Source organism: Saimiri boliviensis, chromosome 2 (assembly GCF_048565385.1).
Source record: "Saimiri boliviensis isolate mSaiBol1 chromosome 2, mSaiBol1.pri, whole genome shotgun sequence".
Lineage (NCBI taxonomy): Eukaryota > Metazoa > Chordata > Mammalia > Primates > Cebidae > Saimiri > Saimiri boliviensis.
The window spans coordinates 115,428,546-115,452,879 of NC_133450.1; the positions used below are offsets into that span (position 1 = coordinate 115,428,546).

The window sequence follows — 24,334 nt, forward strand, 5'->3', positions numbered from 1 at the left end:
GACACTAGAAGGGGGAATCATAGAAATAAAGGGTGCCAGCCAGACTCAGTGGCTCATGCCTGTAATCCCACACTTTAGGAGGCAGAGGTGGGTGGATCACCTGAGGTCAGAGTTTGAGACCAGCCTGGCCAACATGATGAAAACCCAGTCTCCACTAAAAATACAAAAATTAGCCAAGCATGGTGGCATGCACCTGTAATCCCAGGTACTGGTGAGGCTGAGGCAGGCCAATTGCTTGAACCCAGGAGGTGGAGGTTGCAGTGAGCCGAGATGGTGCCACTGCACTCCAGTCTGGGTGACAGAGCCAGAATTAGTCTCGAAAAAAATATATAAATTTAAAAATAAATAAAGGGTATTTAGTCCTGCTCAGGGCATGCAAGTCCCAGTGAGTGATGAAGGTCTTTTATGAAGAACTCTAACCATATCTCCATGAAGGTGCTAAAGATTTGGAAAGCGAATGGGCAGGGAAATTTCTATTCAAATTGGAGTTTAGAAATGGAGAATCAAAATATTAGCTTCTAAATCCATCTTCCTTTATCTCCCACAACACAGCTCCTCAAGTAAGCTGAGGTTTGGAGTAACAGCATTCTGCTGTCTGCCTCATTTCTCCTTGGAGTAGGATGACCAACCTCTGTGGTTTACTGAGGACTGTCCTAGCTTTACCACTAAATGTCCTGCTTTCCAGAAACCCTATAGTCCTGGCAAATGTAAAAAGTTGGTCACTCTAAGAAAAAGGGAGTAGGCCTAACTTTTAGTGACACAACCATCATCAGCAAGAAAAGACAGAAGCATTGCAGTTGGACTCAGCCCACCCTAATATCCGTAGTTACTTCAGTATCATGTAATCCAGCAGGTCACAGAAGGCAATGAACATGTAGAAGAAAGCTGGGGCGAAGGGCACAGCATCTCACTGTTCAAGATGTTCTCATTTAGACCCCTCCTTGTGAGAGAGGGAGGGGTCAGAGGTAACTTTTCCTTCCTCTCCATTTCATAAATGGGGAAATGTAAAAAAGGAGACAGTGCAGCTTGCTTGGATTTCGCAGCAGAGCTCACATGAAACACAGTTCTGAATCCTAAATGATGATGCCTCTTAATCAGCACCATGGTATGGCATGGACTGCTGGTGCTTATAACAGCCCTACCTGGCCCGATGTACGGACGAAGTGAGGCTCAATACCCTACCTCTGTCCCCTTCATCATTCGTCTGCAGAAGTAGCATTTGAGGATGGGGGGAACACATACACCCCCATCCCCGTGTACCTAAAACAGGCTCTCACTCGAGTGTGAAGTCATTCATTGACACACTGTACCAGCTGGCCACCTTCTATCCCAGCCCAAAGTCTTCCAGCTGTGGGTTGTGTTACAGAAGCTGAGGCCTCTGGGAATGGACTGCCTAGGTAGATAGATGCTCACCTTGGTGCCATGTGCAAGTTTATCCTCTTCCACACCCACCACAAGTCTGAACCCTGGGTGCACCACAGCCAGAGAGCCAGAATCTAGTAGTGTTCCGTCATCCCTGTAAGCCAGAGATATCTTCCCCATGGGGCACCATACTGGGCTCCGAGCCACAGATCACACCAGTCAAGCTGTGTGGAGCAAGTGAGGTGCTTGGATAGTTTTCCTCAGAACCTCCTGCTGGCCTGTCTACTATTTTGCCTCAATTTTCTACTGGCACGTTATCCTCCCTTTACCCATGTTTTCCAAGACAACTATGCTGAGGAGGGTAAAGTGTACTTCCATGGAGGAGAAGCAGAGGTTTTCTGCCTTTGGAATTCACTTCCAGGAGAAGGCAGTAGCTGCCAGCACTCAGGTCCCAGCAAGAATGTGTGTGCACAGGCCTGGGGATTTCTAGGGTGGTTGAAGGGGAGAGGAAGCAGAGAGTATATGGCTGGTCAGGAATGGGAAAGGGGCTTCCCTGCGAGAGCAGGCTGTACTCAATGCATGAGTTAAACATTGTTTAGAGCTTCCTTGTTATTAAAACCACACAACCGTGTACTATGAACTGAACTGAGAACATCGGAAAATAGAATTCTAAGAATTAATGCATATCCCTCCCTTCAGGAGTTTTGGGTCAAACACTGGGGAAATTTGAAGGAATCTCACAGGAAGAATTTGAGAGTGAGGAGGAAGACAAGATCAGCAGTCACACAGATTCACTCTGAGGGTTGTAATGTCAAGCAACACAGGACAAAAATGACAAACTGGAACCACCTCAGACACAGGCTGCCTGGCTCCACGGGCTCCTGGGGAACTTGATCCCATGTAGGAAACATGGCTGTCAGGTCCTTCCTGTTGCAAGCTACTTTTCCCAAGCTACTTTTAGACATCTGAAACTATGAAGAGGCTAGGGTTCTCTGATACCTTGCTCCTGACCCAGAAGAGAAGGTGATCTGGGAGAAAAACTTGTTTTCCAGTCCTTCCTCCCACAGGCAAACTGACATAAGATCATTTCACTTCACACACGACCCACAGACATGCGCCTTTCTCATTTGCTTCACACTTACTTTAAGTTCACACCTCTGCCAGGTCCTGCGCTGTGCTAGGAATGTGGAGGTGTAAAGACTGAATTCCTGCTTTTCATGGCATTAGCCATCAAATCTTCTGACCTGGGGTTTCTCTGGTTTGAGACCACAAGACCTTACAACTTACTAGGCTGGAAGAAAAGTGAGGTTAATTTGAGAAAAGAGGGTGCCCAAGGGACAGACACTACAGTCATCCCTAGACCCTCTCTATCCTCCATCCCACCAAGGGCTACAAAGGCGCTGCAAAGTTCAGCCTTCTTACTATTGATAATAAGAATATGCAACATCCCAGTAGGTCTAAGGCTCAGTTGTAACTTTTTTTTTTTTTTTGGAGACGGATTTTCGCTCTTGTTACCCAGGCTGGAGTGCAATGGTGCGATCTCGGCTCACCACAACCTCCGCCTCCTGGGTTCAAGCAATTCTCCTGCCTCAGCCTCCCGAGTAGCTGGGACTACAGGCATGCACCACCATGCCCAGCTAATTTTTGTATTTTCAGTAGAGAAGGGGTTTCACCATGTTGACCATCATGGTCTCGATCTCTTGACCTCGTGATCCACCTGTCTCGGCCTCCCAAAGTGCTGGGATTATAGGCTCAGTTGTAACTTATATCAAGGCCCAGAAGTTCATCCCTGATCCTGTTGTTTCCCCAGTGCAAAGTCCTTTGAACTGACTGCACCAAGGACTACATCATAGTCAAGCCATAGTTACTCCTGTGACCTGCACGTACACCTCCAGGTAGCCTCCCGGAGCCAGAAAGTCTGATATAACAGGAAAACCGCAAAAGAAGAATAGCTACTTCCTGCAGTGCCTGATTAACCAACCTTGCAACATTCTACCATTGTTCTTGCCTCAACTGGTAAGTCAACCTTGTAATTCTGAACCCTGGGTCCTGATTAACCAACCTTGTGGCATTCCACCAGTCTTCCTACCTCAACTGATAGGTCAGCCTTGTGACACTAAACTGTGACCCCCCCACCCCCAGCTTGCAAAAAATATCCCCCTGAACTGTAAGTTTCCACTGCCTACCCCAAACCTGTAAGACCAGCTCCTATCCCACCATCCTTTGCTGACTCTCTTTTCAGACTCATCCTACTTGCACTGAGTGAACACACAGCCTTGTTGCTCACACAAAGCCTGTTTAGGTGGTCTCTTCATTCAGAGCACATTTAACACCCAGGGTAAGATTTTTCAATAGATATTGTAACCTAGTTTAACCAAGGAAATTTGAGCCCTGATTTTTCAATAGATATTACCACCTAGTTTAACTAAGAAAGTCTGAAGTCTGAGCCACCATCTTCTGGTGTAGATGAGCAGTTTGTATTTGGCAATGTTTATAATCATGATGCCGATGATAGTTGCCACCTCTACAACATTAACTAAAGGTGACATCTATATAATGTGTATACCTTACCTTGTAATCAACTGGGACTATAAGTTGTGGCTAAACTATCACCATCCACCCGTGAGGACCACTGGAAATGAGTCCCTACTAAGCACCTCAGATTCCAGGCTTCCCTGTCAAGCTGCAGTTAAGCTTTGTGATGCCCATGTGCCTGTGATCTGCCAGGGAGCTGTTGGGATGCCAGCCATTGTGCCACATGTTCTCTTGTGTCAGCTTGCTTCCCTCAGAGCCTCATATTATCCTAGTTTTTGAAAAAAAAAAAAAAATTCTACGAGAGAGCCAGGCCTGCTTTTATTTTCTGAAATCTCCCTAAGCACAGTGACCCAGGAAGAATATACTCCTAAGAAGTACTTAAGAAATATGCATTGAATGAATAAAAAAATGGACAAACAAAAGAATGAGTGAGTGGTCACCTGAGCTTCCCCCCAGCATTTTAGTTACAGATATATGAGGGATGATTCAGGAAGACCCTAGCCAGCAGAGACTTCAGTAGGCTCTGCTTATCACAGAATATGTGGCTTAGCAAATGCAGTTGATCAGAAAAGAAAGTGCCCAAACATATGCTACTGAGAAGTAGAGATGAACTCTTTATTGTTGTTAATAAAATCGGCCTAGCCAGGGAATCTGGGGAGCCCCTAGCTCGTGTGATGAAGCCACAAAATAACTGCAAGAATAGCAGATGGGGTGGATGCAGTTCCACAGAAGCCCCAATCCAACCCACCGACCTCCTTACAGCACACAGCACATGCCATACCCAGCACTGTTTATTGTTCTCTGCCCCAGGCATCGGCCAGCAAAATATGGGGACAGGAAAAACAAAGCAGCATTCTTGCCAAAGCCCTTGGACTTCCATGCCTTGTGGTTTCCACTCTGACTGTTCGTAAAGGATTGCTGGCTTCCACTGCCTTGGTTGCTTCCCTATCTGTTGAGTCCAACAAAAAGAGAAACCTCAAACCCTCGCCAGCTGAAACCAAGAAAGGAATTCCTGTGCCTGAACCTGTGGGCCCAGGGGACAGGGGCCTTTGCTATAAAGCCCATACTTCCATTGCAGCCTGGGTGGCCTCAGCCAGGGCCTTTGCTGCTCCTGCCTCCGCCTGTTAGCCTGGAAAAAGGGAAGTGAGGTTCGCCATGGAGACCCTCTCCAAGGGAAGTGGTTTGATTTAATGAACCTTTGGAAAAGTGTTCACTTTTCACACCTGCAAGTGGTCCTTCGGGGTTCGTCTTATGCCTTAGGACTCCCCACATTTCTTCTAAAGCAAATAAACTCCATCAGAGTCTCCCTCTTGTGGATCTTAGGGGATAAGGGATTGTTTCCTCAGAAAAGGAATTACTCTCCTGCTTTTCTGACAGAACTAAGTATGGGACCCTCTTTGCTAGATCATTGGTTTCTCCAGTACGTGGGAAATAGAAGGTGTCTCCAAAAGTAGGCTTCATTTACGTCAATCACGGATAATTTTTGCCAACACCAACACATAAGCTAGGAAAGAGGAAGCAATTTAATCTGAGCTCCTGGCCATTGCTTCCCAACAAGTGCTTTGGTTCACATCAGTAAGTCTTGAAGTTCTAGATTCCTTTCTTTCCACTGAACCCATGTTAGACACATGGTGGCCAAATAGCCCAAGGGTCTCTGATTATACAAATGTGCTGAGAGTTGGATTTTATGATTGTTATTTTAACCAAATCTAAGACCAGAGAAGTATTATTAAGTAAATGATGCAGAATATTCTTTTTTGTAGAACTTATAAGAATATAAATATTTATGTGGGAAGTAAAAAGAAATCAGGATAAAAATTGTACATATGACCTTAACGATATTTGTAAAAGAAAGGAAAGCATTAGTACATTATGATGAGATTATGATTTTCATTTTCTCTGTGCTTTTTGCATTTTTGTATTTTCCATAATAAGCATAGATCACTTTATTTTAAAAATATATAATAGAAAAATGCAAGCATTACTTTTTATCATTAATTTAAGGCAATATGGCAACAGAAAGTCTAAAAGACAGAATTTGTATCCAATATACCTAGATTGGTGAGCATTTAAACTGCCTTTTTAAAATTACAAGAGAAAAAAAGCTCATAATTCAGATATGTGTTTTTAAGGCAAACACTATTTTGCAACCTGAAACCCTCTCTTCAACAGTACCATTATTAACAGTTTGGGTTGTGACCTTTTATATAAATTTACATGTTAGTACATACATGAGTTTGTGATTTTTAAAACTTTAATGGGATTATATTATATGTATTCTTCTATAACTTTTTAATACATCTTATAAATTGAACTTGTCTCTCTAGAGATGTACCTCACTTTTAAGTGCCATACTATGGCATAGCATAGATGTGCCATTATGTGTTTCTACATTCCATTACCAACGCAAGTCGCTAAGAGTTCCAAGTTTCTGCCACTGTATTCTTAAGCATACAATTCTGTGTTCAAGAATGTTCACACTACACTATCACAATTAATGTGTTTTACAGTGAACCTCCTTTTATAGCTTCATGTACATATGAAAGTATTTCTGAAGGTTTCAGAAATAACAATCATTCTATATCATGCACATTTTAATTTTAGATTGCTGCTACTGAATTGTCCTACCAGAAAGATTGTTTTAACTCTCTAATTAATACCATAAGCACATTATCTTACAAAAAAAAATTTCTTCCAATATTTAGAATGAAGACTTTCTCCCAGTGTCCTCCTAATTAGTGTGATCTGTAGATCAAGGTGACAAAACAAAAGTAAACACAGAAACCATCATCAAATGGATTATCCCACGTTATTACCCAACCATTACCTTGACGTCAAGTCCCTTGAAACAAAACTCAACGACTGAGAAAACAGAGTTGTTCTGGGAATGACTAGACTCTTAAGTGATTGTTAACTTTTGAAAAATTAGAGTACAATAATCAGCACTTCAGTGCTACCAATCTTTATTTAATATTTCTTCAGCGATTCAGAGGGTAATTTTTATTTTTTAATTCCTCAAAGGAAAATCAAGCTGCTTGTATTTCCTTATTGTGTGTATATTGGGTAAATGGACAGACTCTATCCCCCTGATGATTAAAAGCAGCTGGGAGATGCTGCAGACAGGACATTGCTGTATGTAGAAGAAAGCAGTCACAAGAAGGCTGGTAAATTCCTGCTAAGTGGGGAACCGTGTACCAGCTTGATCTTCCAGTGCCTCTCCATTAAGAAAGTGTAGCATTTCTCTTCTCTTATACATGATCAATCCTCTTCAAAGTACTTGCAATGAACTTTGTGTCCATCTCTTTACCTCCTATTCACTTTTTAAATTGTTTAAAATGTATTTAATTGTGTGATAAATTAAACTTAAGAGGCAGTAAAACAGGTATCTAGCTACCTATCATCCAGAGTAAGCCAATTTTACCACTGTTTATCATTTGATTCAGATAATTTTTGAAGAAATAAGACATCACTATTGAATCCTTGAATTCCCAATCTATTGTTCTCCCTTTTTCTCCCTCTCTTCCCAGAGGTAACTTACATCCTAAGCCTGGTATGGAATCTTTCCCATCTATGTTTTATGCTTTCAGAGCATATGTTTATATCTACTTGCAATAAGTACCATTATCTCGTACATTTTCCCATTTATATTAGTATCACATTAAAGATATTCTTCATCCTGATATTTTTACTCAATTATTTCCTAATTGCTTTTTCAAAGTTAACAGAAGCAGAGTCAGTTATTTCACATTAACTGTTGTGCTATATTCAAGTGTATGATTATACAAGTATTTTAATACTGGTCTACTGATTGATCTTTAATTTGCTTCCATAATTCTTCTATTAAAAATTTTGTAGGTTTACTATTGACATTTTGAAACTTTGTAGATTTTCAATTTGCTACTTTGAATGAAATATGTATATATAAATAGCAATTTGGAGATATATATATATATATATCTCCAAATTGCTATTTATATATATACATATATACATATATATACATATATACATACATATATACATATATATACATATATACATATACATATATATGTATACATACATACTATTATAGTTTATTAATTGACACCCATTAATGTGTAGGAATAACATTGACTTCTCGGTGCTTATACTTTAAGAGGTTCCTTGGATTTTGTATGTGAAGCATAATGTCTTCTAACAATGAAATTGGTTCTTCCATAACCAATGTTTACACCTCTTGTTTCTTTTTCTTATCTCACTGCACTGTCTTGAACCTTTAGTGAAGTACTGGAAGCACTGGTAGCAAGTCATTTTATTACATTCCCTACTTTAAAGAGAATGTGTCCATCACTGAGTCTTGAAATATGACCTTTGCTGGAGGTTTTTAGCAGTGATTCAATTTTTTTTAAGGTTATAGGTTAAGATATACAGGTTTCTTCAGCTGGTCTATGCCTTGAGTCAAGATTAATAAGCTGTATTTTAGTATAAAATTATGCATGCTGTCTACATTTTCAAATTGACATAAAGGACAGTCTTGTTTTTAATCTACATGGTATCTATATACTTTTTTTTTCATTCTCGGTTGTTTTTCTCAACGTTTCTAGAAGGTTTTCTATTTTGTCATTCTTTCTAAGAAGCTACTTTGGTTCTTGTTTATCTTCTTTAGCTCCTTTGGCTCTTGTTTATTACATTTCATCAATTTCTCCTCCTACCACTTCAGGGAGTTTACTTTTAGTTGTTTTCTAAACTTTCTGAACAAAACAGTGAGCTCATTTTTCAATTATTCTTCTTTTCCAAGATACACATTTAAAGCTTTCAGTGTTCCTCAATGTACCATGTTAGCTGAATGCCACAGATATTGTTATAAATCACTCCCTCACTCCTTTTCCTGGCTCACTGACAGCCATCATTCACTTCTCCATCAAAGTCACTTATTCTGAAGAAGCAGAGTGAAACCATGTCAATCTGAAACACAGAATTAAGGGGACTAAGAAATGCAGCCAGCACTTCAAGCTAGATAGAAGGGAATTGGGCTGGAAAAGTTCCTCAGGATTTTTTTTAAGTGTTTCTGGATTAACTTAGGTGGACACAGTGTGTCTAATGGGACCGAAGAGACTGGACAACGTTTTCCCAGAATTTTCCAGTGCCTTCCCTCTCACAAATCCAAGCATCTTTGCTCAAGCCTGCCCTTAGCAGTGGTTTTCATGCTCAACTCCAGGGCGCCCTTGGTTCCACAGAAGCACAGGGGCCTCTGTGTGGGTGAGGGAAAAGCTGAGCAGGTGGGGCTCCAGGTCAGCCGCTGCCCCTGGTCCTGTCCACTAAAATTAGCTCTTTATTCATTTTCCCAGTCCAGTTCTACGTTCCATTTCATTTTCTAAAGGCAAGAGGGGGGACGCTGTTACTTTTTTAAAAAGAAAGAATTAGAACCGGCCGGGCGCGGTGGCTCAAGCCTGTAATCCTAGCACTTTGGGAGGCCAAGGCAGGTGGATCACGAGGTCAAGAGATTGAGACCATCCTGGTCAACATGGTGAAACCCTGTCTCTACTTAAAAAAAAAATACAAAAAATTAGCCGGGCATGGTGGCGTGTGCCTGTAATCCCAGCTACTCAGGAGGCTGAGGCAGGAGAATTGCCTGAATCGAGGAGGCGGAGGTTGCGGTGAGCCGAGATCATGCCATTGCACTCCAGCCTGGGTAACAAGAGCGAAACTCTGTCTCAAAAAAAAAAAAAAAAAAAAGAATTAGAACTGCTGGTCTTCCCTCTTCCCTCTGATCCAGTCAGCCTCCTTAGGGATTGCAGGTTCCACAGGGCTGAAAATGATCTTACTATTCTGTTTCTTCCTGTTTTAGGGCTCTCTAAACATTGTTATGAAGCTGAAAAATTACTCTGAAACTGAGCATCTTAATGTTGACACAATGCTGGTGATCATCTCCTCCAACTTTCCACCTTTTTTTTTTTTTTTTTTTTTTACTATATTGCTAAGAGGGAGACAACCATCCTCTGAACACCAGCAAGAACAGAGAGTTCTCCATCTCAACAGAGCAGCCACCTCACTCAGCAGCTCTAATAAATAAAATGCCCACAGTCGTATGGGAGTGTAACTTGGGTCATTTGTCTTCCAGACATGCATGAAGTCATCTACATGGCCAAGCACCCAACATTTAAATTCAACCACTGAACAGTAAGTTTCTTCTCCAGCCTAACATTTCCATCAAAGTTCTTCACTGTACTTATGAGTTCTTATTTATCTATATTCTTTTTAAAAAGTAAAGCCCAAACTGGAGTGATTTAGATGTGGTATGACCAAGATAAGTAGAACTAACCCAGATACCACACCAGTGTTAGAAGAGCCTAAAATGTTATGATGTTATTGTTAGCAGCCTCATCATACTGAGAGTTTATTTATGTTTTGTGGTAAATAAATCTCAAAGTCTGCTCTTAACCTATATTTTTCTATCTTGTTCACAGCCAAGTTTTTTTTTCTAAATATAGGGTTTTATATATACATATATATATATATATATATATATATATATCCCTATTCTATTTCATTCTGCAATTTCAGTCCATCACCATAGCTTGTTAGAATCTTTTTTTAAGTTAACTCCATTATCTAACATAAACACGGTTTTGTAGCATATCTATACGTAATGAGTAAGAAAGTTGTACTACGGTACTTTGCTTCAACTACCATCTAAATCATGAAGTTACCAATCACTTCCATATCGTGCCCATGCAACAGGTTAGTTCATATGTTAGAATCTAAGTGATAAGCAATATCCTCCTTTTATTATTGAAGAGGAATGCATAAACAGTCCTACAATTTATACAACACCGCATTACATCATAACATTCAAATCAGGTGTCCCTTAAGAGAGATAAAAAGTTAGGAACCTTTAGCCAGTGAGCTAAACCGGCCATGGGGAATGGGCAAAGACATGAGCAAAATGTGTTACTTCCAGGCTCTGGGAGCATCAGAGCAGCAGATCAAACCTCAGGGAAGGCTGCCATGATCCTCTGTGATCCACTGAGACTGGAAAAAAAAATCAACAAGACTGGATCTAACCTATGGAACTGGCCATGGGTGAGGACAGGGAGAAGCAGAGAAACTTTTGCCTTCAGATAAAATTAAATAATTTGTATCATATCAAATTTCCATTGCAAATAACCAGAAAAATTTGATTTAGTACCAAAAAGTTCTATTTTAAGATGCCTGTGATGGTTAAGTTTATGTGCAACTTGACTTAGCCCAGATAGCTGGCAAAACATTATTTCTGGGTGTGTCTATGAGAATGTTTCTGGAAGAGATTACCATACGAATCTGTAGATTGAATGGAAAGGATTCCCCCTTACCAGTGTAGGCAGGAGTCATCCAATCTGTTGGGAGACCAAAGAGAACAAAAACGCAGAGGAAGGTAAATTTACTCACTCTCTGTCTTCTTGATCTAGAACATCCATTTTTTCCTGCCCTCAGACCTGGTTCTCAGGTCTTCAGACTCACTCTGGGACCTACACCAGTGGCCACCACCCTGCTATCTCCTCTCCTCTCTCCCCTCTAACCTCAGGCCTCAGTCTCCGACTCGGAATTACACAGTAAGCTCCTCTGCTTTTCTAGGTTGAAGGTGGCACATCGTAGGACTTCTTGACTTCCATAATTGGGTGAGTCAATTTCTATAATCAACTTCTTTTCATGTATCTATATTTATTTCTCAAGAGAGAGAGAGACATAGAATGTAAATATCTTATGTATGTCTTATATACATGTTTTATATATGTATATAAGATACACATATAACATGTGCATGTCATAAAAAATATGTATCTTAGATACATATATATGTAAGATATATACGTGTATTAAGATACACACACACACACACACACACACACACACACACACCCCTCCTGCTGTTCTGTTTCTTTGAAGAACTCTGACTAATGCAGCACCAAAGAGCTGTAAAACAGTGAGAACTACAGGGCTTAGAAGAAAAAAGGAGAGGGAGGGCACCAAGATGACTGTGAGAAGGCAGCACCGGAATGCAGCTCTCAGGGAATGAGACGCAGAGCACAAGGGACTTCACAATCCCAAACTAGGTGCCCAGTTCATTTCAGTGGGACTGATAGGGCACTGAAAACATCCCAGGGAAGAAGCCACAGGGTGAGAGTCACCCAGGGGACCAAATAAAGACAGGGTTGGGGGGGAGGCAAATCCCCACCTGAAACATGCAGCCGGCTGGCGGTGGCGGGGACTTCACCCCCTCGGTGCTCCAATTCTGACCCTGTGCTTACCTCATCCTTCCTACAACCCACGGTCAACTAGAGCCCTGCCAGACTGCGGGGCGCCGTGGGTTGTTGACGCAAATCTGAGCAGTGGCTCTGCTGGGTGCGGCAAGTTGTCACATGGACCTGGCCGGAAGTTTGGACGAAGGCCAGCGGGAGGACCATCCCACGAGGGAGGCAGAGTTGAAAGCAGGGAAACAGACCATAAGGCCTGGCAGGCCCCACCTCCACAGAACTCAAACTGAAGCCCTCACTAGAGAGCTTGGCAGCAAATACACCAGTTTGACCCCAACTGGGAAGATCGAGCTCTAGGAGAGACGCCTTTGTAAGGTGGGGCCAATCTCACCTGCAAACAAGCTCCAGGGAAGGACCACCCACCCAACAACCTGACTGAACCCGAGAGAGCCCAGCAACGCCCTCTAGAGGCCAACAAAGATACAGCTCCAACCTCAGACAAAAACATCCAGTCAGAGACTCCTCCTGAAATCACCAACTTCAAAGATCAAAGAGAGATAAATCCATGAATATGGGGAAAAAAACAGCACAGAAAGGAAGAAACCATCAAAGAAGACAACACCTCTTCTCCCCCCAGGGATCACAACTCCTCACCATCAAGGGAACAAAAAAAAAGAGAATGAATTTGACAAATTGACAGAAGTTGGCTTCAGAAGGTGGGTAATAACAAACTTCTCTGAGTTGAAAGACCATGTTCTATCCCAATGCAAAGAAACTAAGAACATTGAAAAAAGGTTAGACGAAATGCTAACTAGAATAACCAGCTTGGTGAAGAACATCAACGACTTGATGCAGCTGAAAAACACAGCATGAGAACTTCGCAAGGCATACGCAAGTTTCATCAGCCGAATTGATCAGGCAGAAGAAAGGATATCAGAGACAGAAGATCGAATCAATGAAATAAAATACAAGAAGAAAAGATTAGAGAAAAAAGTGAGAAAAAAAATGTACAAAGCCTCCAAGAACTATGGGATTATGTGAAAAGACCTAATCTATGCTTGATCAGTGTACCTGAATGTGACAGGGAGAATCAACAGGGAGAATCAATCCAAGTTGGAAAACACTCTTCAAGATGTTGTCAAAGAGAACTTTCCCAATCTAATGAGGAAGGCCAACATTCAAATCCAGGAAATACAGAGAACACCACAAAGACATTCCTCATGAAGAACAACCCCAAGGCACATAATTGTCAGATTCACCAGGGTTGAAATGAAGAAAAATATCCTAAGGGCAGCCAGAGAGAAAAGTTGGGTTACCCACAAAGGAAAGACCATCAGACTCACAGCAGATCTCTCAACAGAAACCCTACAAGCTAGAAGGGAGTGGGGGCCAATATTTAATGTCATTAAAGAAAAGAACTTTCAACCCAGAATTTCATATCCAGCCAAACAAAACTTCTTAAGTGAAGGAGAAGTAAAATCCTTTATGGGCATACAATTGCTGAGAGATTTCATCGCTACCAAATCCACCTTGCAAGAGCTACTGAAGGAAGTACTAAACAGGGAAAGGAATAACCAGTAACAGCCACTGCAAAAATATATCAAATGATAAAGAACAATGACACAATGAAAAAAAACACATCAACTAATTGGCAAAACAATGAGCCAGTAAAAAATGGCAGGATCAGATTCAAACATAATAATATTAACATTGAATGTAAATGGCCTAAACGCCCCAATCAAAAGACACAGACTGGCAAACTGAATATAAAGTCAAGACCCATCAGTGTGCTGTATTCAGGAGATCCATCTCACATCCAAAGACTCACACAGACTCAAAATAAAGAGACGGAATAAGATTTACCAAGCAAATGGAAAGCAAAAAATAGCAGGAGTTGCAATCCTAGTCTCTGATAAAACAGACTTTAAACCAACAAAGATCAAAACAGACAAAGAAAGGCATTACATAATGGTAAAAAGATCAATGCAACAAGAAGAGCTATCCTAAATATATATGCACCCACTGCAGGAGCACCTAGATACATAAAGCAAGTTCTTAATGATCTACAAAGAGACTTAGACTCCCACACAGTAATCATGGGAGACTTTAATACTCCACTGACAAATGGACAGATCAATGAGACAGAAAGTCAACAAGAATATTCAGGACTTGAAGGCAGATTTGGACCAAGCAGATCTAATAGACATTTACAGGAAACTCTACCCCAAATCCACAGAATACATATTCTTCTCAGCACCACATTGCACTTACTCCAAAACTGACCACATAATTGGAAGTAAATCACTCCTCAGCAAATGCAGAAGAACTAACAGTCTCTCAGACCAAAATGCAATCAAATTAGAACTCAGGATTAAGAAAAACACTCACAACCACACAATCACATGGAAACTGAACAACCTGCTCCTGAATGATGAATGGATAAACAATGAAATGAAAGCAGAAAGAAAAATGTTCTTTGAAACCTATCAGAATGAAGACACAATGTACCAGATCCTATGGGACACATTTAAAGCAGTGTCTAGAGGGAAATTTATAGCAATAAATGCACACATCAGAAACAAGGAAAGATCTACAATCAACACCTGATCATCAAAATTGAAAGAGCTAGAGGAGCAAGATCAAAAATACACAAAAGCTAGCAGAAGACAAGAAATAACTAAGATCAGAGCAGAATGGAAGGAGATAGAGACACAAAAAATGCTTCAAAAAAAAATCAATAAATCCAGCAGCTGGTGTTTGGAAAAGTTCAACAAAATAGACAGACCACTAGCCAGATTATAAAAAAGAAAAGAGAGAAGAATCAAGTAGAAGCAATAAAAAACAATAAAAGGGATAGCACCACCAATTCCACAGAAATACAAACCACCATCAGAAATTACTATAAACAACTCTATGCACATAAACCCGTAAACCGGGAAGAAATGGATAAATTCCTGGACACTTGCACCCTCCCAAGCCTAAACCAGGAAGAAATTGAAACCCTGACTAGACCAATAACAAGGTCTGAAGTCAAGGCAGTAATTAATAGCCTACTAACAAAAAAAAAAAAAAAAAGGCCAGGTCCAGATGAGTTCACAGCCAAATTATACCAGACATACAAAGAGGAGCTGGTACCATTCCTGTTGAAACTATTCCAAACAATACAAAACGAGGGAATCCTCCCCAACTCTTTCTATAGGACCAACATTATCCTGATACCAAAATCTGGCAGAGACACAACTAAAAAAGAAAGCTACAGGCCAATATCCATGATGAACATTGATGCAAAAATCTGCAATAAAATACTGGCAAACTGAATCCAACAGCACATCAAATAGCTTATTCACCATGATCAAGTAGGCTTCATCCTGGAGATGCAAGACTGGTTCAACATACACAAGTCTATAAATGTAATTCACCACATAAATAGAACCAAAGACAAAAACCACATGATTATCTCAATAGATGCAGACAAGACCTTTGACAAAATTCAACAGCGCTTTATGCTAAAAACTCTCAATAAACTAGGTATTGACAGAACAGATCTCAAAACAATAAAAGCTATTTATGAGAAATCCACAGGCAATATCATTCTGAATGGACAAAAACTAGAAGCATTCCCATTAAAAACTGGCACTAGACAAGGATGCTGTCTCTTACCACTCCTATTCAATATAGTATTAAAGTTCTAGCCAGAGCAACTAGGCAAGAAAAAGAAATAAAGGGCATTCAATTAGGAAAAGAAGTCAAATTGTCCCTATTTGCAAACGACATGATTGTACATTTACAAGACTCCATTGTCTCAGCCCAAAAACTTCTTAAGCTGATAAGGAACTGGCAAAGTCTCAGGATACAAAATCCATGTGCAGAAATCACAAGCATTCCTGTACACCAATAAAAAACACAGAGTGAAATCATGAGCAAACTCTCATTTACAGTTGCTACCGAGAGAGAGAGAATCAAATATCTACGAATACAACTAACAAAGGAGGTAAAAAGTCTCTTCAAGGAAAACTACTAACTACTGATCAAGTAAATAAGAGAAGACACAAACAGATGGAAAAACATTCCATGCTCATGGCTAGGAAGAATCAATATTGTGAAAATGGCCATACTGCCCAAAGTAATTTATAGATTCAATACTATCCCCATGAAGCTACCATTGACCTTCTTCACAGAACTGGAAAAAAACACATTAAAGTTTATATGGAACCAAAAGAGAGCCTGCATAGCCAAGACAATCCTAAGCAAAAAGAACAAAGCTAGAGGCATCATGCTACTGACTTCAAACTATACTACAAGGCTACAGTAATCAAAACAGCATGGTACTTGTACAAAAACAGAGATATAGACCAATGGAACAGAACAGAGGCCTCGGAAGTGATGCGACATATCTACAACTATCTGATCTTTGACAAACTGGACAAAAACAAGACATAGGGAAAGGATTCCCTGCTTAATAAATGTTGTTGGGAAAACTGGCTAGACATATGCAGGAAGCTGAAACTGGACCCCTTCCTTACACTTTATACAAAAAATTAACTCCAGATGGATGAAAGATTTAAATGTAAGAAGTAACACCATCAAAACCCTAGAAGAAAACCTAGGAAACACCATTCAGGACATAGGCACAGGCAAGGACTTCATGACTAACACACCAAAAGCAATGGCAACAAAAGCCAAAATAGACAAATGGGATCGAATTAAAATTAAGAGTTTACACATAGCAAAAGAAACAATCATTAGAGTAAACCAGCAACCAACAGAATGTGAAAAAAATTTTGCAATCTACCTATCAGACAAGGGGCTAATATCCAGAATCTACAAAGAACTAAAGCAGATTTACAAGAAAAAAACAAACTCATTCAAAAGTAGGCAAAGGATATGAACAGACACTTTTCAAAAGAAGAAAAATATGCAGCCAAAAAACATACAAAAAAATGCTCATCATCATTGGTCATTAGAGAAATGCAAATCAAAACCACATTGAGATACCATCTTATGCCAGTTAGAATGGCAATCATTAAAAAATCTGGAGACAACAGATGCTGGAGAGGATGTGGAGAAAAAGGAGCCCTCTACACTGTTAGCGTGAGTGTCAATTACTTCAACCATTATGGAAGACAGTGTGGCAATTCCTCAGGAATCTAGAAATGTAAGTTCCATTTGACCCAGCAATCCCATTACTGGGTATATAAAGAATTATAAATCATTCTATCATAGAGACACATGTACACATGTTCATTGTGGCACTGTTTGATAGCAAAGACCTGCAACCAACCTAAATGCCCATCAATGACAGACTATACAAAAAGTATGTGGCACATATAGAACCATGGAATACTATGGACCCACAAAAACAATGAGTTTGTGTCCTTTGTAGGGACATGGATGAACCTGGAAACCATCATTCTCAGCAAACTGACACAAGAATAGAAAACCAAACACTACATGTTTTCACTCATAGTTGGGTGATGAACAATGAGAATACTTGGGCACAGGAAAGGGAACAACACTCACAGGGCTAGGTGCTGGGGGTGGAGGGGAAGGGAGGAGGGACACCGAGAGGGGCAGGGAGGATGGGGAGAAATGCCTGATGTAGGCAACTGGGGGAAAGGGGGATGGAGACAGCAAACCACCATGGCATGTATGTACCTATGCAACAATCCTGCAGGATGCAGGACATGCACATGTACCCCGAGCCCAAATACAGTAAGAAAAAAAAAGGAACTCCCTAAGTTCTGGTATTTAATTTTTGAAATATCAATTAAATACAGTCACATTCAGTTTATGACCCTATTGTAGACACTAAAAATACATCAGCAAACAGAACAAAGGCCCGTTTTTATAGTGGTTACATTCCAGGGCGGGGTGGGAAGCAGACAATAAATATATGATATGGCAGGCAGCGTAAGATATTTGTAAAAGAATTAAAGCATGGTAAGTGGGGGAGGGAATAATTGAGGTATAGGGTGGAAAGTAGGTAATGCAATTTTTTATAACCATGAAGACCCCTTTAATAAGGTGATTTTTGAGTTTCTGAAGGAAGTGATACCCTATGATGCCATGGTAGCCCTGGATTTGGGGCTTAAAGAAAAAAAATAGGCAAACCAAGTTAGACTATGTACATGAGAGATAAAAGAGGAAGAGAGGAGTATGTTAAGCTTGAATAGATGTGCATTTCAAGGTGTTTTCCCTCTTTAAGTGGGTTCCCTTGTACATGTATGACTAGAGGGACATTATAGGGATGGTGGGAAGGACAGAGATACACACTATCTGTGCCTCTGCAACTTACATTAGAGTTCATCAATAAGTTGACTCTAACCTCAGTTTCATTATTCTTTGACAGGACTTAAAGTAAAAAGTCTTCTCAAACCTGGCTATGAAGATTTGCCGAATTCCAGACTTACAGGCAAAGAAACTTACATGAAAGCAACCTCCTCCACTCCCACCCTGGCTCTGGCCCGGTTCTAAGACCCACCGTGTGCAAGCCTGGCTCCAGCTCCTCACCAGTCAATCCCACAGAAACTCAACCTCAGTCAACTGTGGCTCCAGCCACTGCATGTTTGGTTTTTCTAAGGGAGATGTTTGGGAAAGGTAAATTACCCACTTCCAAAGCCAGAACACGGTGCTGTAGGCCACCCTCTTCTAAAAACCATTTGATGATGTTCACCTAATGCTTACAGTGTTTGCAAAGCCTTCTCTACTTAGGTTTCTTCCTAGGAATAAAACAAGTATGTAAATGCTATTCCTGTGCTCTTACAAAGCTACAAATTTTCACCTTCCTTCTCAATTGTTGTCGATTCCATCTGTCAATAACACTGTGCCTAAGAGGTCTGCTACCGGGTCAAGGAGATAATCCAAAAGGAATAAAACCATTTTGAGGAGTGGGTGGGTGTAAGGGCATAGGAGCCCAGTGGGAAGGTCATTCTCGTGGGCTGAAATAACCAGTGCTTGCTTCATACAGGGATAATACGGAATTTGGAGCATGAAAGAAGGATCAAATGTGGCTGAAAGAGGGTATTTTCATCAGAAAAAAAATCACGTATACAGGTAGGGAAATATTTGTGGCATGTGCAGGGTAAAAAGACTGCCCTCCCTGCATCCCTGAGTTTTGCTTTGATGGAAACCCAGGTAGTCTGTCTGGAAACCCCACCCAAGGATTGCTATGCCTCACAGAGAACTTTCCTTGTGGAGAAAATAACTCGTGGTTTTCTGTCCATCACTGCCATCATAGAGCAATCAAAGACATAAACTAGGAGAAAATAGCCCATTTCCTTATCCTTGGCAGAAAGCACTAGTTTTCCAAGGGCAATTTTATCAATTAAGAATTTTCCTGTTTTAAGAGATAGGGGAGTTTTTTTTAATAAACAAAAGGCCTGTAAGTTGAAGGAAATAATCACATAGCCATGCACTTAAAGAGGTCATACCCAATTCCATGGTGTTCCATGGCATCCTTCATCAATCAGAATGGAAAAGCAGAGTTCTTCTACTGGCCATAGCCACATGCTACCTGACTCCAATAAAAACGGCCCTCAACAGCCAAGCATTTAAGTCAAGAAAGACCACAAATGGTGCATTTCTCTTTCAAGGTGATGCAGTAGGTACAAAGCCGTTCTGTCTGAGACGTGTAAAGCTGTTCATGCACGAGTTGGATTGTGAATTTGACTGGCAGCCAATCCTAAGCCGGCAGTGCTGAAAACCCATTCTGTATGTCCATGCCAACATTTATGCATGGCATCATTGTGGACAAAGCTGGAAATCAAGAGCATCCCATGTGAGGGTAACTGCATAATAGAATAAACACCGAGCTCCTCTACCACCTCCATCCAGGACATTTCCAGAGAAAGTTCTCAACATACATCATCATGAGCATTAGATAAAGCTCTATTTGTGCAGCCTGATGTTTTCTCTTCCCCGTACATGCAGAGAAGTCTTCTATGGTTAAAAATAGTCAACTCTGAGGTTCTGGAAGCCTTAGACCCGTTTTTCCTTCATGCAGTAAGAAAGAATGGCAGACAAAATGGGTGAATCTCCAAAAGCTCTTCCAATCTAGCCCCACCCTACAAAAGAAGTAACAATATATGCCTCACACTGTTCCTGTCTCAAAAACAAAAAATTTCTTTTTCATTTCTTTCTGAATCTGTATCTCTCTGCTTCCCAAAGCACATCTTCCTTGGCAAGCTAGTCAATTCACACTTCCCAGGATATGCTAGAGCATTCTGGCCTCTGTACCTTTATGCCTAGTATTTGTTTGCCCTGGAGTTTCTTCTCCTATTCTTTCTGGTTATCTGAATCAAATTCATCTCAAATAATAGCTCTTCCACAGACAAACTTTTGTTATCACTGCAGTTCGATTAAAAGGTTCCTGTCCCTTAGCTGCCGTAGCGTCACTGAGTGGCATTAACTATTACCGTTTAGCACCGTGTGTGACATACTGCCTTGTGCAGTCATGAGTCTATGAGTCAACTCTCTAACTAACCCAAAGCTTATTGAGAGCATCGATCATATCTAATTCCTTTTTTGAACCCTAAAATCCAAATTTGTGTTTAATCTTTAGTTACATACCTATTGTGTCTACTAGTCAACATAGATACAATTCAAGGAACAAGTTATTTGGTGTTTGGAGAATTCGTTGAAGAAATAAGATATAATGACAGTAAGACTGCCCCAGACAGCAAGAAAACATTTATGCGTGCACTATTTTTCTGTTTCTTACGAGGTTTGTTGTACTTTGTGATTCAGAGCCACTGAACATCTGAAGCCTAAATGAAGTCTGCCATTGACTGACATGGTGGTAGACACATGCTGGCCAAAAGGAGAAGGAAGCAAACTCCCAACTGGGGTGGAGGAGGAGGACATCACAGCTACTGTGGGGGTGGCTGGCCTGGACATTGATCCAGCTTCTTTCCAGTTCTAGCCTGGCGCCACTGAGAGGTCTTTGGTCATGACAAGGAAGAGAGGGGCTACCACCTGCTTTAATCTAAACTTTTCTCGAAGCCTCTGCTACTCTTGCTGAATCTAGGTAACTCTTGCTGTTCATTGATGCCATGCACACTGGATCTGATCCCTTCCTTGTTTGGAGTCTTTACACGGTAGCAACTTAACAATTTTTGTTTATACTGAGATATGATTCACATGGAATGAAATTCATCCTTTTCAAAGGTAGGAGTTGGTAGCTTTTAGTATGTCCATGAAATTGTGGGACCATTATCATCATTTCAAGAATATTTTCATCACCCCAAAAAAGAAATTTCAGATCCATAAGCAGTCATAACCTATCCTCCCTTTCCCCCATTTCCTGAAAACTGCTGATCTACTTTCTATCTCTACAGATTTGCCTGATCTGGAAATTTCATTTAAATAAAAATCATACAGTATGTGGCCTGTTGCATCTGCTTCTTTCACCTGGCATCATGTTCTAAGGTATATCTACCTAGTGACATTTCCTTTTTTTATGAATAATATTCCACTGTATGAATATACCACCTTTTGCTTATCCATTCCCCAGTTGACGGACATTCTGGTTGTGTCCACTCTTTGGCTATTATGAATAATGGTGCTATGGACATTCAGGTGTAAGTTTTGGGGGTACATGTTTCAAATTCTCTTGGGTATACACTAGAAGTAGAATTGCTGGATCATATGGAAACTAGGCAGAAAGTCAGGAAGCCTGCAACCCCTGCCCACCACTCTGAAGAGATAATCTGAGCTGTTTTCATCCATGAAAACAGGTCATCAGCAGAGGGTCATTACAAATACTGATTATTAATAAATACCTAACCATTAATGCATGCATATGTTCACTGCAGCACTATTCGCAATAGCAAAGACATGGAATGAATCTAAATGCCCATCAAAGGTAGACTGGATAAAGAAAATATAGTACACATATACCATGGAATACCATAAATAAGGCACAAGATCATGACCTCTGCAGGAACATGGGTGGAGCTAGAGGCCACCATCTTTAGGACACTAACACAGGAACAGAAAACCAAACACTGTATATTCTCACTTATAAGTGGCAGCTAAATGATGAGAACACACAGACACATAAAGGAAACAAGACACAGCGGGACCTACTAGAGAGTGGAGGGTGGGAGGAGGGAGGGGATCAGGTGAAATAACTAGGGTTGCCAGGCTTAATACGTAGGTAATAAAATAATCTGTACAACAAACCCCCCATGACACAAGTGTACTATGTAACAAATCTGTATGTGTACCCCTGAAGTTAAATACCATAAAGCACCTTACATGACCATATCATAAGCTGCCTTTTGTCAGAGGAGAGTTCCACTCACTCAAATGGCACCAAAGTAGCTCCTGTTCTGAACATACTAGTACACAAGGCATCAAACCATTCCTCCAACAGCTATATTATTGAAAATCAATTATGTATCGGGCACTGTGTTATGCAGTGGTAAAAAATGTCACAACATCAGTCACATTTCGGTGAGGGAAGACAATGAAGAAACAAAAGTAAGTATCAGAGGTAACCCTGGGTATCTGTCTCTAACATCATCGGTGTTATGTCAACCATTAATCAAGATGGTGGCAGAGACTGGCACCGAAAGTTACATCTTTGCTGAATAAAGCAAAGGCATGTAAATCTGTCAAGGGCCCTAATTGGAGCCTTTAATCGTAGGAGCAGAAACATGCAGAAGTAAATTGAGGAAAAATTAAATGGCAGGTACAGGTGAATTCAACCAGGCCCTCTTGCACCTTTCTGCCCCTCACAATCCCAGTTGCCACCCTTTCCTGGCCGCTTCCACCCACTCTCGTCTTGCTGCTGACCACACCTTGATTCAAATAGCTGCCAGTTCCCAGAGTGAAAGCATGGAGCCTTCATGGATCCCACATTCATGCCAGCCAACCACCCATCCGGGAGCCCAGGTAGCTTAGCGCTCCTCATTCCTCTTTGGACCAGCCCTGGGTGTGGACACTTGACAGGACAGGAGTGACTTCATGGATGTTGGGCCACCTGGGACTAACTTTACTGGACACATCTCAATTTTTTCCCCCATAGACAGCCAAAGCTTTCTACCAGGTGGGTCATACTAATGGGGACCTACAGAAGCAGAAGGGGGCTTTCAGCCCAACATCAGGGATTGCCTTGACCTTGAACTTCAGACATGCCCACCCAAATAACCCAGAGCCAAGAGCTGGTTACCCAAGCACACCCACAAGCAAGCACAGAACTGAGCTTGAGGCTTTCACTATTCAGTACAATTCTCTTTACCTCTTATTTCACATCCATATGTGACAGTATTGTCTACCCTTATTCAGACCCCATTGGCTTTGCTTCTTGTTTCTAGCTCTTTGAAATTCACGTCAGGATTTGGCATCCCAATGATTAACTGCAGTCTCTTTCTTGTCCTCCTGCAGACTCAACGGAATACAGCTCCAGCCCTTGGGAGCTCAACTTAGGATGGCCTAGTCCAGCCATGATCCAGGATAGGCTTTCCAGGTTATCAGAAGAGAGTGGGGATGGGAGGCAGGAAGCTCAGAGATTCTACTCCAGCTGTCTTCCTCTCACACGTGAGTCAAGGGCCAGGTCTACCTAGGTCACGACTTCAAAGTGTGGGCCTTAAAGCCAAGCTTCCCAGAAACAGCATCTCCAGCTGCATCCTCAAGCTCCTCATCAGTAATCAGATGTAGGAGCTCTTTTGCCCCATTGGTCCAGGTGAGGTCACCAATGATCAAATAGCTTAGGTAAACTCCAGACTTCACACAGCAGCTCTGCCCGCTCTTGCTCTCCATCACCAGATCACAGACCACCAAGACCCCAGCCCACTCGCTACAACCCCATTTTGTGTGCCAAGTTCTGAGTCATTAACAAGCTTCTCAGGTGGTCGTCATCTGCTACCCTATAGAGAGCTACTGTGATTAAAGGAAGATAGAGATCTGAAAAAAAAAGAAAAAATTACATGGTTTTCTGTTACAATGAGAAGCGATCCATCAATTATAAAGACTTACATATCCTATTTAAGCTTCTATGTTCTGAATAATTCCTCTCAATAATCCATTTTGAGGATAAAAGAAGTTCCCAGGTATCCAAACCACTATTTTTATACTTCAAGTCATTTTGGTCAGAGTTTTAAGAACGTGATTTCTGTCCTAGCTTTTCAAACTGAAAAGCTGCTCAAAACAAGAGGGTGAATGTTTAGGGAAATGAGGCCTGTGAAGGGGCCCTGGACTTTACTAAAACAAGAAAGGAG

At 41.1% G+C, this 24,334-nt stretch overlaps 1 long non-coding RNA gene across 3 annotated transcripts in view; it reads right to left on the reverse strand.

The window, feature by feature from the left end:
* LOC141583651 (uncharacterized) overlaps positions 1–24,334 on the reverse strand; it is a 415,823-nt gene that overhangs the window by 234,159 nt on the left and 157,330 nt on the right. The window lies entirely within an intron of this gene.